The 15,221-nt window shown below is 39.5% G+C and overlaps 1 long non-coding RNA gene across 1 annotated transcript in view; it reads left to right on the top strand.

Annotated features, from left to right (window-relative positions):
* The window catches only part of LOC141968991 (uncharacterized), a 97,170-nt gene that overhangs the window by 10,895 nt on the left and 71,054 nt on the right, over positions 1-15,221 (top strand). Inside the window, exon 4 of the long non-coding RNA XR_012634965.1 lies at positions 9,958-10,105. This is a non-coding gene — a long non-coding RNA (uncharacterized LOC141968991). The remainder of the gene's footprint in view (positions 1-9,957; positions 10,106-15,221) is intronic.

The following is a 15,221-nucleotide window of genomic DNA, read 5'->3' as shown; positions in this document are numbered from 1 at the left end:
AAAGGTGTACTACTGGCCATTTTAATTCACAAATGGTCTGATTAAAAATTTCTTACATGGGAAAAAAGCCTGTGAGACTTCAGAGGAAGCTGTTCCATAGAACCATCACTTCAGCATGTAGCCAGAAGTGATGAAGCTTGGCAAACATATTCATATCATGTGTTTTGGAGAAACGACAAATTTAAATGAAGATGTTTGGGGCAGGAGGTCTGTTGTATGGCACATCGATGCAATGTCTACAGATATTTTAAAAACGTCAATATTAAGATGACAGTGGAAATTACAGAAAGTGATTTGAGGAGGTATAAGTCATAGTAATGGGAAGAAGTCAATTGAAAAATAGTAGACTCTTGAGGGGGGAGAGTTACTTGCGCTGGGACTGTGACACAGCAATAGGTTTTTCAGCCTAGTGGCTGAAAACACACTTACTTAAGGGTCATGGCTGAACATTTAATTTCCTTTAAGCAAAGTCCAAAGCAGTAAAGAAAAACAACATGTGATAAAGGTTCCTATAGAGTTCATGCCAGAACTTTTATACACCCCATCTTTCCACTGTCTTCCAGAGCCCTGTCACCTCATTGTTTCTTGCAAGACCCCAGTCTTTCACTCTCTACTGCCAGTTTGTCCAGTTGTCCAAGCAAGCTGGTATTTCTGCTGCCATTTAGCCTGGATAAAACAGCAAGAGTTGGTTGTGAAAATATTAATGAGGTATGGTTTCTGTCTGCAAAGGAAAAGGTGTGAACTGCCAGCTTGGTGGCAAGGTAGGCACCATGCAGAGTCAGCTTGACTACATTTTGAAAAAAGGAACATTTAGTGTTTTGAAAAAAAGAAAATATTGGAAAAGGGTGAGGAAAGAGTTCTACAATAGCGTCTCAACAGATGTAAAGAGATATAGATACATAAAGTTTCGTTAAAGTTAAAAGATGTGTTAGTTTATTCCAGCTAAGGATCTAACCCCGTCTCTGGAGCTTTTCTTGACTTTGGTGTCTGTTTCACTTCAGGGGTGTAAAAATCTGGTTTGGATCTCTAGGAGAGATTCCGAATTATAAAGCAGTAGTAAAGGATGAGTAAGAAGTGACTAATAAAATACTCCATGGACATGAAGGGTTTTCTAAATTATATTTGTACAAGTTATACTTGTGTAAAGGCTTCAGCATGTTGTAGGTTTTGGCACTGAAGGACGAGCCCGCTGTTTTGCACAGCAGCAAAAGAGACTACCGATATTTGGGGATTTTGCAAACTGTTTTCAAGGTTTTCTTTTCAGTGTGTTGAAAAATTAAATCACAAAAAGTTTGCAGAAGTTATAAATTGTAATGCAGCCTCGTTAGATGTATTTTGTAATTCATCTCATGTAATCAGAGGTGATGATCCACTGAGCACTTTTCCAATACTCATCCTCACATCCTTTACAAAGTATCCCAAGGATTCAGGAAGCTGTTATTGCTCAGCTCTACTGACCTGGTAGCACATTGGCAAACAAGTTTTGGCACTTAAGCACATTATTGATGTATGGCTTAGTTGTTTACTTAGTGTTACAAAAATATTTTTCGTTCTACAGAGGATACCTGGAAATGAGATCCCCTTCCATCTCCCTGTAAACCACACAAACATTTAAATTTTGTGAAATCAGAGCTTGTTTCTCTAAGGAGAGAAAGAGAACAGTACTTTGCATGTGTAAAAGCATTCCAAAGTGATCCTCAGCAGTTGGTTATTTTATAAAATTTTGATAATATCTAACAGTTTCTTTTGATACAAAATTTTAAGACAGGTGGATTTTTTTTTTTAATCGCCTCAGAGTGGTTCTGTAATAGAAACAGTAAGCAAGAAATTGCAATTGAAATAAGATTTACTTGTCTTTTGGATTGATTTTTCTTACAGGTATAAAATTGTATTATTCTGTTTAGGTGCTTGAGTTTGTTCTAAAGAGCACTATAAATGACTGCTCAGGGGCCAAGAGTTGAACAGACATTCATTTAGCCTGAGCCTTCCAAAGTAACCTTCATTTGTGCTTGCATTACTTTCTGCTCTTAAGGAATTTGTCCATGTTTTTGTACTTGTAGCCTGAAAGGAGATGCCATGATGTGTGGGGTAGATAGTATTTTTTTCCTGAAACTATAAAGCCTCTGAAAAAGACATTTGCCTGCTTTAGTACAAGAGTTTTGCATAGGAAGATAGGGAGGATAGGAGATTAGGCTTAATTAACCAATAGAGAGAATAATAAAGTTACGAGTAAGTAATGATCTTAACTAACAAGGAAAAGACGTGAAACATTTTCCCCTTAAGTTGTTTAGACAGTATGTTTCCACAAGACAGTAATTCATCAGAAATTAAAGGAAAAGGAAAATGGAACTGCATCCTAAAATCAGACTGGGGTACTGTGGTGTCTATCCTGATTTTAGGATGTTACTTTGGAAGGATGTTTCTTTGGGTGTATTTTAGGAAGGTTACTTTGGAAGACTCAGACTAAATGAATGTCTGTTCAACTCCTGGCCTCTGAGCAGTCATTTATAGTGCTCTTTAGAACAAACTCAAGCACATAAACAGAATAATACAATTTTATAGCTGTAAGAAAAATTAATCCAAAAGACAAGTAAATCTTATTTTTCTGGGGTATTGTGGTATCTAAATTTTAGGTTCCTTGTCCTTGGAATACAAAACTCAGGATCTATACCATGCATTTTGATTTTCTGTGAAGAGGGCTACAATCTAGCACAACTTGGAACTGCACAGAGAGCTGTGCAGGGTGAGCGGGCTCCATACGGAGATGCATGGGCCTAGCCAAACTGGAACTAGCCCAGGCCCAGGGGTGGCTTTAGCTCTCCCTGGAAGTGCAGTAGTTCAGCCCACAGAAATAGACGTGGCTGTGAATCTTATAGCACAAAGACGTGCAACCAAAACACCCTTCCCCACACTTTTTTAAAGAGTAGAACAGTGCAAATGATGAAGAATTACTGATTCCTGAACTTCCATTTAGGTAGTTTTCCATGTAAGTAGTAAAACATTTAGCAAGGCTGAAAACTGGGATTTGCATTTTCTTGCTCTGTGGGACAGTATATCAAGCCACCTGCTGGGTGAAGCCTGAATCGTTAAGATAGAAACTGGTTCAGAATAAGCAAAAGTCTCTACACAATTTGCTGGAACCAAAGAAAGTGTCTGTTTGTTTAAGTTGTGTTTGGCTTGGGCAAAAGTCCGAGACAGTGCAGGATTCCTCTCAACTCATTAGAGATGAAAAAGAATGGGGGGCTGGGATGTGGGGGGGGGTGTCAGTTCCTTGCTACAGGGGACTGTTAATGTATAAACCCCTCGATGTCTATTAGTCAACCATAAAATCCAAGGTGGACTGCTCAGCTCTCAGGATGTCAAAACTTCTGAGCATGGGTGGGAGCAGAACTGTCTGGGGAGCTTTTAATGCATACCCAAACCCTTTAAAGTAAGACAGTGACATTTGCATTTAGGCATCCTGAAGTCATAAGGCTGCTCCTTTGGATTGGAGGGGAGGGGAAAGGGGCAGTTGATGATTTCCGCTTTTGACCAGAAGAATCTTTGCAGCCCTTAAATCCTTTCTAAATCCTTGGAGGAATCTGGCCCATTCCCTTTCAGTTATATTATGTGGTTGATAGCCATGGAATATTGAAAGGAAATTGGATGTGATAATGTCATAAAGAGTCTATAAATAGCATTACAGTCTTCATTATGATTCTAGTTGTGCTGTAATTACCAGTGCTCCATGTGAGATGAACGAGCTGCTGAGAGATAAATTTGGGCACAGGGACGATGCAATCAGTGGCTACCTAGCTACCATGTAATATGTAAAGTGTATGGGGCATCCACACTTCATCTCCACAGATATTTACAGGTTCATTTCCAGAGGTACTCACCCAACTAAAGCCCCATCATGTAAAAATGCATGAGTGGTATTCCTCACTGTACATTAGTATTCCTAATTGCAAGTGGGATGAAAGAGCTGTCAGTGCTTCACAGGGGAAACTCTGTCCTGTTGCAAGTCAGTGGATACTTGGCCATTAAGTTTCTGTGAGGCCAGAATCTCATTGCGTTTCTAGGTTGGCAGGGTAATTTATGTCTTATATTCCTTAACTCCACTATCCTATTCATTCAGGGATTTAGGGATTTTCTTTTTTTCCAGCTGGAAGAGTTAAATTTTAGTTATCTTTTTCAGTCTTTTTCTTTCTCTTTTCTACAGATATTTGTACTCACAAGTTATCAGCAAATAAAAGTCCACATTTTGCTTGTGATTATATCATCCAATATCTGATCAAACTTTATCTTGGTTTACATTCTCAGTGTAATTAGGTGCTTACACAATAAGATAGAAGATGGAATTTTTCTGCTTAGTTCGCCCAAAGTGCAGAGAGCAGCCTTGTTGTGACCTGTGAACCCAGACCAGCCATGCCTTCTCTATATTATGTATAGATAATATGTAATACCCTGTGCTCTGGCAGGAGCCTGAGGGTTTGGGAAATTCAGAAAGGGTGAGAGGCACGAAAGAGAACATAAGCTATTTAGATCCCATATTCTTAAGGGGTTTTTTGGGCTAAAATGGGGTAGGGTCAAATTTCAAATGGGAAAGGGATGGGTTAAAAAAACCTTACAGCTGCTACAGGTAGCATGGTCAGTTATATAACTGGCCAGTTTTATACCAACACTTAAATAATATAAATAACTACAGGTATATGCATATGTTAATTTTTATTAGAGTAGTATTCTAGGTCTTGCAAACTCCACATATTTTCACAGAATCAACTAGGTTGGAAAGGACCTTGAAGATCATCTAGTCTAACCATTAACCTAACACTGACAGTTCCCAACTACACCATATCCCTATTTTGAATCTGTAAGGTCAGTTAATGTATTTAACCTATATAATGGTCTTAAAGGAGTGGTTTAACTGTGTATTAATTTTAGTCTACATCTTAGTTATGTTTTAGCAATCTACGTGTAGGAAGTGCTGTTTCAGATGCAATGAGAAACATGAGCCAGCAGCTGGAAGTGGTTATATCATCCCCCTCATGTATTAAAAAAACAACAGACTATTGTTTCTCCAGTGTCTTGTTGTCTATCAGTCCAGCCTTTGAAGCTGCAGAAGACATGAACGCCACCAGTAACGGCTGTTCCACAGAGGGCCTGTGATGCGTCAAGCACAGAGATGCACCTCCATTCTCTGTACATGCTCTTCCCCTCTTGCCTGGGCAGGGCTCCTCCACGCTGGCACTGTGAGCACCCCTGAGCAGAAAGGTTTTCCCTACGGAAGCAGAGAGTAAATTTGAACAAACTGATTTCCCCCCACTTAGAACCTTCCACAGCCAGCCAGTCCCCTTTATTGGCAGAGGTGTAACCCAGTCAGAGCTGTGGGAGGTTCTGTTCAGCTCTGTTCTGGCACCAGAGGCAGAGGGGTCCCAAACAACGGCATGGTGTGCTGGGGGAACTCCCCACACACCCACAAGGGAGAGCCCAGGTGGGTGTGTGACCCATCTCCTCTGTGTCCCCTTCTTCCCACCTGCACTATCCTGTTGCCAGCTCTTCTGCTGTTGTCCAGTATCAAACTAAGGATATATGTAAATGTTTTGCCATTTATTAGGCCTAGCGTAAAGGACACAGCCAGCATAAAGATGAACCAATAACCAAACTGTATTTGATACCAAAGGGTCAGTACATGGGTGAGCACTGGGGGGACAAATAAGTCAATCAAATTATACATAATCGACGTCAATCCCACTGACCCCAACAACGACACCGCACGACCAACGATGGGTGGGATAAAGGGTGACATGCAGTCTCCCATAGAAGGGACGGGAGACAACCGAGTCAACCAGCCAAACACATCAGACCAAGGAAGCCACACCCTGAATCTCTGCACAGCCCGCGTTGACAAAAGCCAGAGCTGACTGGAGCCCAGTCCCAGGGAGGCGGGAGGTCCTTCCCCAACAGGGAACTCTGCACAGGGCGTCCCCCTCACAGACAGACACCCCCCTTCCTGCAAGGGGTCCCAGCTGTTATCCCCAGGTGGGACACCTGACCTTGGGTTACTGACTGCGGGACCCCTGGGGCTCCTTTACCCAATGGCTCTGTCTGCCAGGCCGCCCACCCTGGGGGGAAGCCTAAAGGGAAACTCACCCCCCTTGGGAAGGGCTGTGGGAATCACCCACATGTCAACCTTAATTTGGGACTTGGGGTTGAAACCCCAGCGTTTCAGTAAGGAAAATACTTTTTCAGTGTTTTTCAGAACACAAGGGTTTTCCAAGACTTCATCTCTCCCAAGGAATAGACAGTGATCTTGAGATAAATAGAATGATAAGTAGTGATTGCTCTAGTTTGGATTATGTATCCTTAGCATTATATATTTAGGGTGATAAGAATACAGTCTCAAACAGAAGAACACTTCAAGACGGGGAGATAAAACAGCTTATTGCATCAATAGCTCATCATTCTTATGATTTTCATACTATTTCTTTTCTACAAAACTTTTATTTTAGAACAAAGGAAATAGATTTATTCAGGAGAAAATATATCATTATTTCTGTTGTTTTTTTTTTTTTCTTTTTCTCTGTCCTAAAGCATTTAAGCTTTCATTTTTCTCCCATCTGAAATAGAAGTCAGCCAAATTATTTCTGTGTCAGATTTTTTTTTCAGAAAAATTACTCATGCTCTTTGGATTTATTTGATACAACTGGTTTGATATGATGTAGTATGAATTTGTATCACACCTGGGGAAAAAATTAGATTAAAATTAAGTAATAGTTACAAGTTCATTGACTATACATAACAATTGCCAGTATATAATAACTGGTGATTTTACATGTTCTAGCTTCTTTATGAGTTCACAGCCACTGAAGTATGAAATTAGTATGAAGTGAACTGAAGTTGTCCAGGAGATAACCATTTTGGGTCCTTTAAAACTAAAGGCAGAGGAAATAAGTTACTCATATATTAGAACATATTTAAACACCTCTGATACATTTTCATGTAGAATGTGATCCACTACTGGAAAACACTTGATAAAGAATTCAGTGCTCTCAAAAGATGGGTTTCCCAGAAAGCACAAGACTCAAACTGTCTTGGAGAAATTGTAATCTTCAAAATGTATCATGTCATTGAATAATTTTTTCTAGTGGCTTCCTCCTGTTGGTTCAAGGTGCTATGATTCTTTAGGCTGCTGTTATTAATTCACTGATGTTATTCTGATAGTGGAAATGAATCATAGCAGTGCTGCTTTTTTCCCCCCCCCCCCCCCCTACAATGTTCCATACTGAATGTCCTTTATGAAAGAGGTGCTCCCACTGCCTCTGAGCACGCCAAAAATATTACACCTTTGATTCAAAAATTTCTGCATGAAACAAGTCAGGAAGAAGATTTTAATAACCATGCTTTCTGTTTTGTTTTTTTTTTTTTTTTAATTCTGTTATCCTTAGCTTCTCTTAGGTGTTTCTTAAAGCACTTCATTAACTACGATTGGTGTGACAACACTCAAATTAGTAATTTAAGGATTATTTTTTCTCAGTAGAATTCTTAGTGGTCCAAAAGGGTAGTTTTGTCTGTAAGTTTTCTAACAGTGTCTTTAAAGAGTGTTTGGATATTTTCTGCGTCAGATAATTTGCATTAATTATTTAAAATTATTTGGATTCAGATTCTGTTGAATCTATAGATTGCTATGTGCAAAATGGTGATCATGGTTTGCTCAGTGTTCTGAAAGAGAAGAAAATATAAATTCTGTAGTGAATACAACACAGGTTAGAAGAGTGACATTTTCAGCAGAAAATTTTCATGTGTCAGAAGTTCACAGGTACTACCATTTTTTTTCCTTTTTTTTTGCTCTGAAGGCCATTCTTTGTAGGATGACATTTTCTTTGTCTCAAAGCAGAAATCTATTGCCTACTTAATTTTCCTTCTTGCTTTTTGGAGTGTCTGTTAGTTGATGATCTGCAGTTTTGCAAATATGTACAACTTTAATTCTTGCAGTTAAGATTCTCATGTCATCCACTGTCACTTCCAACAAAACTGAGTAGGAATGCATATGTGGCTTTATGTGATTTGTGTATCTCTCCCTTGTCTTTATCCTTAGGCAGATGAGTTGTATGTACTCTGGCCCTGACACTGCTTTGAATTGTGCTCTACAACCTAGCCAGCAGATCAGAAGGAAAGTCCTCTTTTGTGCCTTCTATATAACAAATTACCCAATCACATGAATCAGAGGCAGACGTGACTCGAGGTGTCTTACATTTCATCTGTCAGACTTGGATTAAAATGTCATTGTTGTGCAGTATCGTGTAAATTGCCACACATCATATCTGCAGGGAGCCCTTAGACTGCCCAAGCAGTTCTGGTAGCAAGGATCTATATTCTGCAAGTGCTAGGTCCTGTGATCATTCCTAAACTGGCACTGCTGGAAATGGCAACGGAACTGAAGACCTTGTGACTGTTCAACTCTCTCCTTTCATATGGCTCTTGAAAATGTGTCTTAAAAAGTCTTGCAATGTGAGAGTCCTTGATAGTCTTAAAAGTACTACTAACTCTTCCCCCACTTCCTGAACATGCAAAAAACCCCAGCTGCCACAGGAGCTCTAGAAGAGGCTGGCAGAAACACATGCTGTCTGAAAGCAGGTGTGTAATCTGGATTAGAGTTGTTCAGATGCTCTTGTAACCGTCATTAATTGATTCTCAGTGATTAGCTGGATGAGTACTACAGAGTTCTAACACAGAAAACCTAAAACTGGCTACGCCGTCTCTACTTTTTCAAAGGAACCATCTGTAGTAAAGTACAGGCATATATTAGAGTAATTTTAAGAAAGTGTTTATCATAATTATAAGATCTCAGCAGAAAATATTGCAATACACAATTTGCATCCTTACAACACAGCAGCCTCAGTGAAACTTTTCTGTGTCAAGCAGTAGAAGGAATGCAAGTTCACATTATGAATTTTAAGGAAATATAAAGAATGCAACTTCTGAACTGTCCGAACCATCTACCATAAACTGTAAAGAGACTTTGTAACATTCCTAAACTGTTTTCTGAAAATAATTTCTCACAGTAATACTGTAGTCAAATGGTACAAGTCTGCTGAAATAATTACTGTAGAGCACAATTGTCTGTTGTGGGTATTCACCTGTTTTAGTTTTTGCCCAGGAAAGCCTTGGCACATGTGCACATATTTACTAAATGAGAACAAGAGAAGAGATGCTTTACACAACTGGGGGTTTGTTTATCATTGTGAGAAGGCTGTTTCGGGTGCATCAGAGAAACTGAGTACACACTCATTGTTGCAGGCAAGGCTTTGGACACACAGGTGCACCTACAGAAGTGGTTTCCGTGAGAGTGATGTATAGAAGGATTGAAAAGAGAAAATGAAGTCTAATTCCAGCCTGCCATAGGGGCGAGGCCAAAATCTAATCTGATTTTGCACTAATAAGAAATTGCAGAATATTTTAGCAGAATTCGGCTAGGTAGATCACAGACCTTCATTGCAGTAATTCTTGCAAGATGAATGTGATGAAGTGCATGCTTTCCGCTCAACAGCAGCTGAAGAGGCTTAATGTGGATCCTAATTATCTCCTCCAGCTGTGACCAAGCAGCCAGATAGCAACAGCTGCTTTGAGAGGAAGCCTGGGCAGCAGGTGGAGTAGTTGTGTGATACAGACAAGAGAAGCTTCAGAAAGAGGAAATATCTAGAGGGGAAATAGCCATGCAGCAAATGGGTAGGAACAGCACAGGAAAATGGCAAATGAAAGAAAAAAATGTCCTTGGTTATTGAACAAGAGCAGAGAGGAGAGTGCAGGATCATTTTTTCCTCTTTCATACAGAAGGGGGGGGTGAGAGCTTGCAGACCTGAGGGTCAAAGGATTCCTGGGTCTAAGATTGCAGAGAGACGCTGTGTAGTGTATATGATCCCTCTGGTCTTTGGATTATGATTTTAAACACTCCTTTTTTCCCCACTCTGCTTTCAGGCCCACCACCTCTGGATGGGAAGACAGGTGATCAAGAGATGTCTACACCAGATCTAGCAGTTCTTATCCCAAGGATTCTGTTGTGCTTGATGCCTTATCGTTTCTCAGTGATGTAAATACAGAGTGCACTGAGAAGAACTTTATATGGGTAAGTGAAGTGCTAGGGCTTGGACAACAGGCCCAAGCCAGAGTTGACCTATAGATGAATCCTGTATATTTCATAACTGGTTGGAAACCTTTATGCCAACAGGTATTATACTAAGTTGTAATAAACCACCTATCCTGATGTAAAAGGTAGAAGTGTTGAAGCCTGAGCAACAGACCCTGAACAAAACTGTTAACCTGGAATGTAATCCTTAATGAAATACGGGTGGAGGATGAGCTACCTTGAATGTATCTTTCCCTTCCTTTGTATGTGAATAGAATAACAGAGTCATGGAAGCAGGTGTCCTGACACCTGATGTGAGACCTTGTGCATAATCCCATCAGATAAGCAGAGAAACTCCTTTAGCTTCTCCCTTGAGCCCTGGCCAGGCTCTGCGGGGAACCTAATGTGAGACAGAAACCAAATATTTCCGCTCAAAACAAAGGTGCCAGCTCTTCTGGCTTGCTGATTTTGGGGTCTATAAGGCTGGGCCCGCTCACAGCCACTTTGGACGCCTTGCCTATGGGTGGACACACGTCGCAGGATTTCCCCCTTGCCGGGACAGGCTCCCCAAACCCTCGCTGTGCCGGGGCTGCCCAGCCACTGCGGGGCTGGGTGATGGTAACGTATGTGAGTGGTGATGGATCTTTCTTAACCACTATTCTCTTTCTCAGGTAGTAACGATTTGATGCATTACACGGTATTTTCCTGTATGTTTAAGCGCGCTGTTCTGTCTTTTCTTACTGTACATTTTCTGTATTATTCTGTCATATTATTAAGTTATTTCTAGTAAAATACGCCTGCTCTTCTCACTCTGGTGTCTGAGTTTAATTGGTATCCCTAATCAGCAAAACAGTAAATGATTCTTAGGAAGCAGGTCAGCCAATGAGACTTTGACCAACATTTCTGTTTGGACAATTAAATGGGGAGGTTGCTGAACTAAATAGGCAGTTAGTCTGACTCAGATCTCAGCATCTTGGAGGGGAGCTTAGGAGAAGCTACTAAAGTTGTGATTTTGCAGACTTCATTGACTTAGCCGAGCAGACAGGAAGCATTTGATGCATACTCCCTATAGTCTCTGTTTCCCTATAGCTTTTACTCTTTCGGAAAGCTTTCTTAAGCATGGTCTTTACACTGTTAAAGGTTCCTCTTTCTTGAAAAACAACTTGTTATTTATTCAAAACATGATCTTGCTAATTTCCAGAGCTGCAGGTGCCATATCACAGGGAGCACAATTGACAGCAAAGCTATGCAGACTATAACAGTATAAAGTCAGGACACTGATAAAACGCTGGGGCAAAAAAGAAGGCAATTCCCTTTAATTTTTCCTCCCAGATCTGGTGGTGATTGGGAATGTAGTTTGTACTGAATATACTTTCTGTAAGGATAGATGTGCTGGATTCATCCTCCACTTTGGAAGAAGTGGCAGTTTCTATGACTTCAGTAGAGAATATGAGTGGAATAGTATCTAACTCATAGAAAAGATGTATAAGGAAATACTATGCTAAGAGGTTGGGTTTATGTTTATAGGTTACTCAGCATTTGGCTTGGCCACTTTCTTTATGGCTATATTAAGTGCTCATTAAGTGTCTTAGTTTAATGTCATACACACCATCTTTATAATATGTGCTTGGATTTCATGTGTTATTTCTCTGGTAGACAATAAGTAATGCATAATCACCTAATTGTTTCTATGTAAATGATAAATAACAAGATGGATCGCTTTAACAGTTTGAAGCAAATGAAAAATATATAATTTATAAAGGAGATCTTTCTTCTACAGGAGATGGGGAAGAGGCATAATACAAACCAAAAAGTATTCTAATTTCTGCATAAGAGGTTTCTAAACAGCCCCTTCTACAATAACTATATTTTCATGTTCATTCAGAGCACTGTAGTATGCTGGTACCTTACCTGCATTCACCTTTTTTTCCCCTCTATATCACCAAGAAAGTACTTGGGATAAAAGGATCCTAAAGAGCTGACAGATTTGTCTGTGTTACCTTTGCCATCACAGACGTGTTGTACTTTAGAGCTTTAAAGAACTAGCGGAATGTGAGCAGGCTGCTCAGCCTCTGGAGAACCCCATTGCCTTCAGAAGTAATCAGGCTGGGCATAGCAATATGACCCTAAAGTGAACTTCTGAGCACAGGCATGGAAATACCACCATTTTTATCCCATTGCTTTGGTTCTAAGTGCATGATTGTGAGAATGAGAAAAGCCAAGTAAATTAAAGAAATCTAAACAACCACACCAGCAAAATTTCCCTTTATTTAACACACTATTCTTCCACTGTACTTATCAATACTTTTTTATTCTTTGTGTCTTACTAAGCCTAAACTGAAAGATCAGAGGAAAAAAAAAAGGGGGGGGGGGGGGAGGGGAGGGATCAAGTAAGCCTTAACTTACTGAAAGGAACGACAAAGCTTCCATTGACTTCAACGGGTGCATCTCCTTTTGTGTTTTACTTTGAATCATGAGTGTCTTTTGAAGCAAATTGATCATCACCACTTACTGTGCTTTGGTTCACATCACAAAGTGATCATAGAGACACAAATTTGAGTTCCTTTCGAATTAGAATGAATTTAAGGGTACATTTCAGAAGTACACCTAATAAACTTCAACCTCAAATGAAAATTCAGACCATGGGATGAGAAATGGGCTAATCTGAAACAAAAATGGTGTCAACTGGATGCAATGTGGATATGAAGTTCTATGCACCACTGTTTCTTTTTTTGATGTCTTCTCCTGCCAGGCCACGTTATTTGCAAATATAGACATGACCAGTGAATCCAGGACTGATCTGTGTATTCTTTGTTTTGAAAAGCACTGTGCTCTTTGGTGCTTTAATAGTTTCCTTAAAAAATATTGACTGTTGTGATGGCTTACAGAAATGGAGAGCAATTCAGTCGAGATTTAATATGAAATTGAAATTATGAGAAGGAAAGAAATATCTGAAATTAAATTGACACTGTGGTTCATCTTCTGAATTTAAAAATACTGTCAATTACAATTTAGAGGACTCTTGAATGGAATTGTTATTACCAAGTACTGTCAATGTGCTTGACTGGTTTAAAACATAAATGTCTTGGAGAAGATGACATTCTCAGGATGCATGTCTGCAGAACCAATTTATCACCATAAATTAAATGCTCTGCTTAGAGTTAAATAGCTAGGCTGTATTTGCATTCTTTCTAATACTGTAATCATGTCTTGTGAAGCTTCATTATTTAGTTTTTGAGGGGTTTTCCAAATGAAAATTTGGAAGGAAAAATTGGACAACTATTTTGTGACAGGGAACAGGAACAGATACATGGTGTGTGGGTTTGTGCTTTATTTTAACTTTGTGCAGTCTTACAGCACATGACTTTTTAATTGTGACCACTTTAAAAATACATTATTAGTGATCTGAATTAATTAGAGATAATATAAAAATCACAGGCATAAAAAGACATGTCACATAGCATGTGTTTGCTCATTAGATATGACAGTAACTCTGCAGGGGAAATTAATATTGATATGTATATTGAAACAGAAATACACTGGAGAGGAAGAGAGGCTGAGCACTGTTCTTTGCCAGCATTAATAATTGGAAAATAAAACAGAAATTAATATTGACTACAACTTCTCATACACTAAGCACGTTCTGTGGCTCAGTAGGTTCCTCCCAGTGCCATTTGATTTCCCTGAGACAAATGGTGATTGCAGTAGTGCTGCTATACTTCAGGCAAGGAAGACTCCCTAACTGACTCATTTTTCCTCGCTACCATTATACTATACAAAATTTATGTGAAAACTTGGAGCCTGTGCTGCAGCCTACGCAGGCTTTGTGGTGTACACAAAAGCAGGAGCAGTCAGTATACTTCTTAGGTGTTACACAAATTTATCCATTCAATATTCCGGCTCTGTGGAGTAAGCAGATCTGTGCCACTGTTGCTATTTCTGTGCTATTTGTTCTCTCTGGCAGAGCCAGCAGTTCTTGTTTGCTGGGAGTAGGGCAGTGGGCTGTTGTGCCAAGTGTATACATTTTTTTGTTGCTTAGTTTTTAACTCAGTGAATTTAGAGGTGTACCAAGATGTATATTTAAATTGTATTTCAGAAGTATTTGCAAATGTTTTAACTAGCAGAAGTATGTCTTTTGTCACTGTAGTTGGGTAAAGTCCCTGTTTTGTTTTCCTTTTAATGTAAAACAATGTTCAGTGGTTAGTAGTTAATAGTTAAGAACATGAAATGTATCGTAAATCGGTGATGTGATGCTAATCTTCTCTGGTTACTGCCTATAAGAAGTCCCTCATCTCCATTGGGATTCTCCAGCAAGACAGTAAATGGGGCATAATGTGCTAATATAGTTTCCTGTCATTCTCCTGTTTCTTTCCTTTCTTCCTATTTCTGTCTTTCTGAAACTCGGATCAGACATAAGGAACTCCCACTGCAAAAGTTCCCATAGTAACATCGCCGAGGAATTGTGAACAAACCACATGCCATCAGCAGACTCCTAGTTTAGATGCAGCTGTGCTGACTCGTGCCTTTGCTGGTTTAGCTTCTGGTAGCTGGGAATTTACAACCTTCTGCTAGCACAAAAAAGCTCTTATATATGTGCTATCTTCAGCAGAAGGGCCTGTTGCTTTAGCTATGCTACAGTCATTATCAGGGATTAAATCCTGATCAGAGCATGAAGTCTTTAGGATTTTAAGTGCCTTGAAGTAAGGCAGATTACTTCTTTTTCCTTTGTATTTATATAGCATCCTTTAGTATCCAGCTTCTGTGATTGCAGTGATACTCCTAACACATGCTGGTTACATACAAAAAATACTATTTTAGCAGTGAATAGAATGATAACTTTCTGACCTTTCTACCCAAAAGGTCAGGGCAGTTGATCGGAGCCGCTACCATTGAAGCAACAATCTCCTGGGTATGAGGATCTAAATAAAAACTTGCAAATGTCTTTATTCTCTCACGGTAGCCCAAAATTATCTGCCGATGAGCTTGTTTTCATTTTTGCCTTTCAAGTTTGTTTCAAAGGATTGTAGAGAAACAATACTTTCTCTAATGTTCATCTCTGCATTCTTCTTGTTGTTGAGTTGTGGGTTTTTTTTTTTTTATTTATTAAAAACAGAAG

This window comes from Athene noctua, chromosome 21 (assembly GCF_965140245.1).
Source record: "Athene noctua chromosome 21, bAthNoc1.hap1.1, whole genome shotgun sequence".
NCBI classification, from domain to species: domain Eukaryota; kingdom Metazoa; phylum Chordata; class Aves; order Strigiformes; family Strigidae; genus Athene; species Athene noctua.
Note: the sequence above shows the minus strand (reverse complement) of the source record. Positions and strands in the feature narration are given on the sequence as shown.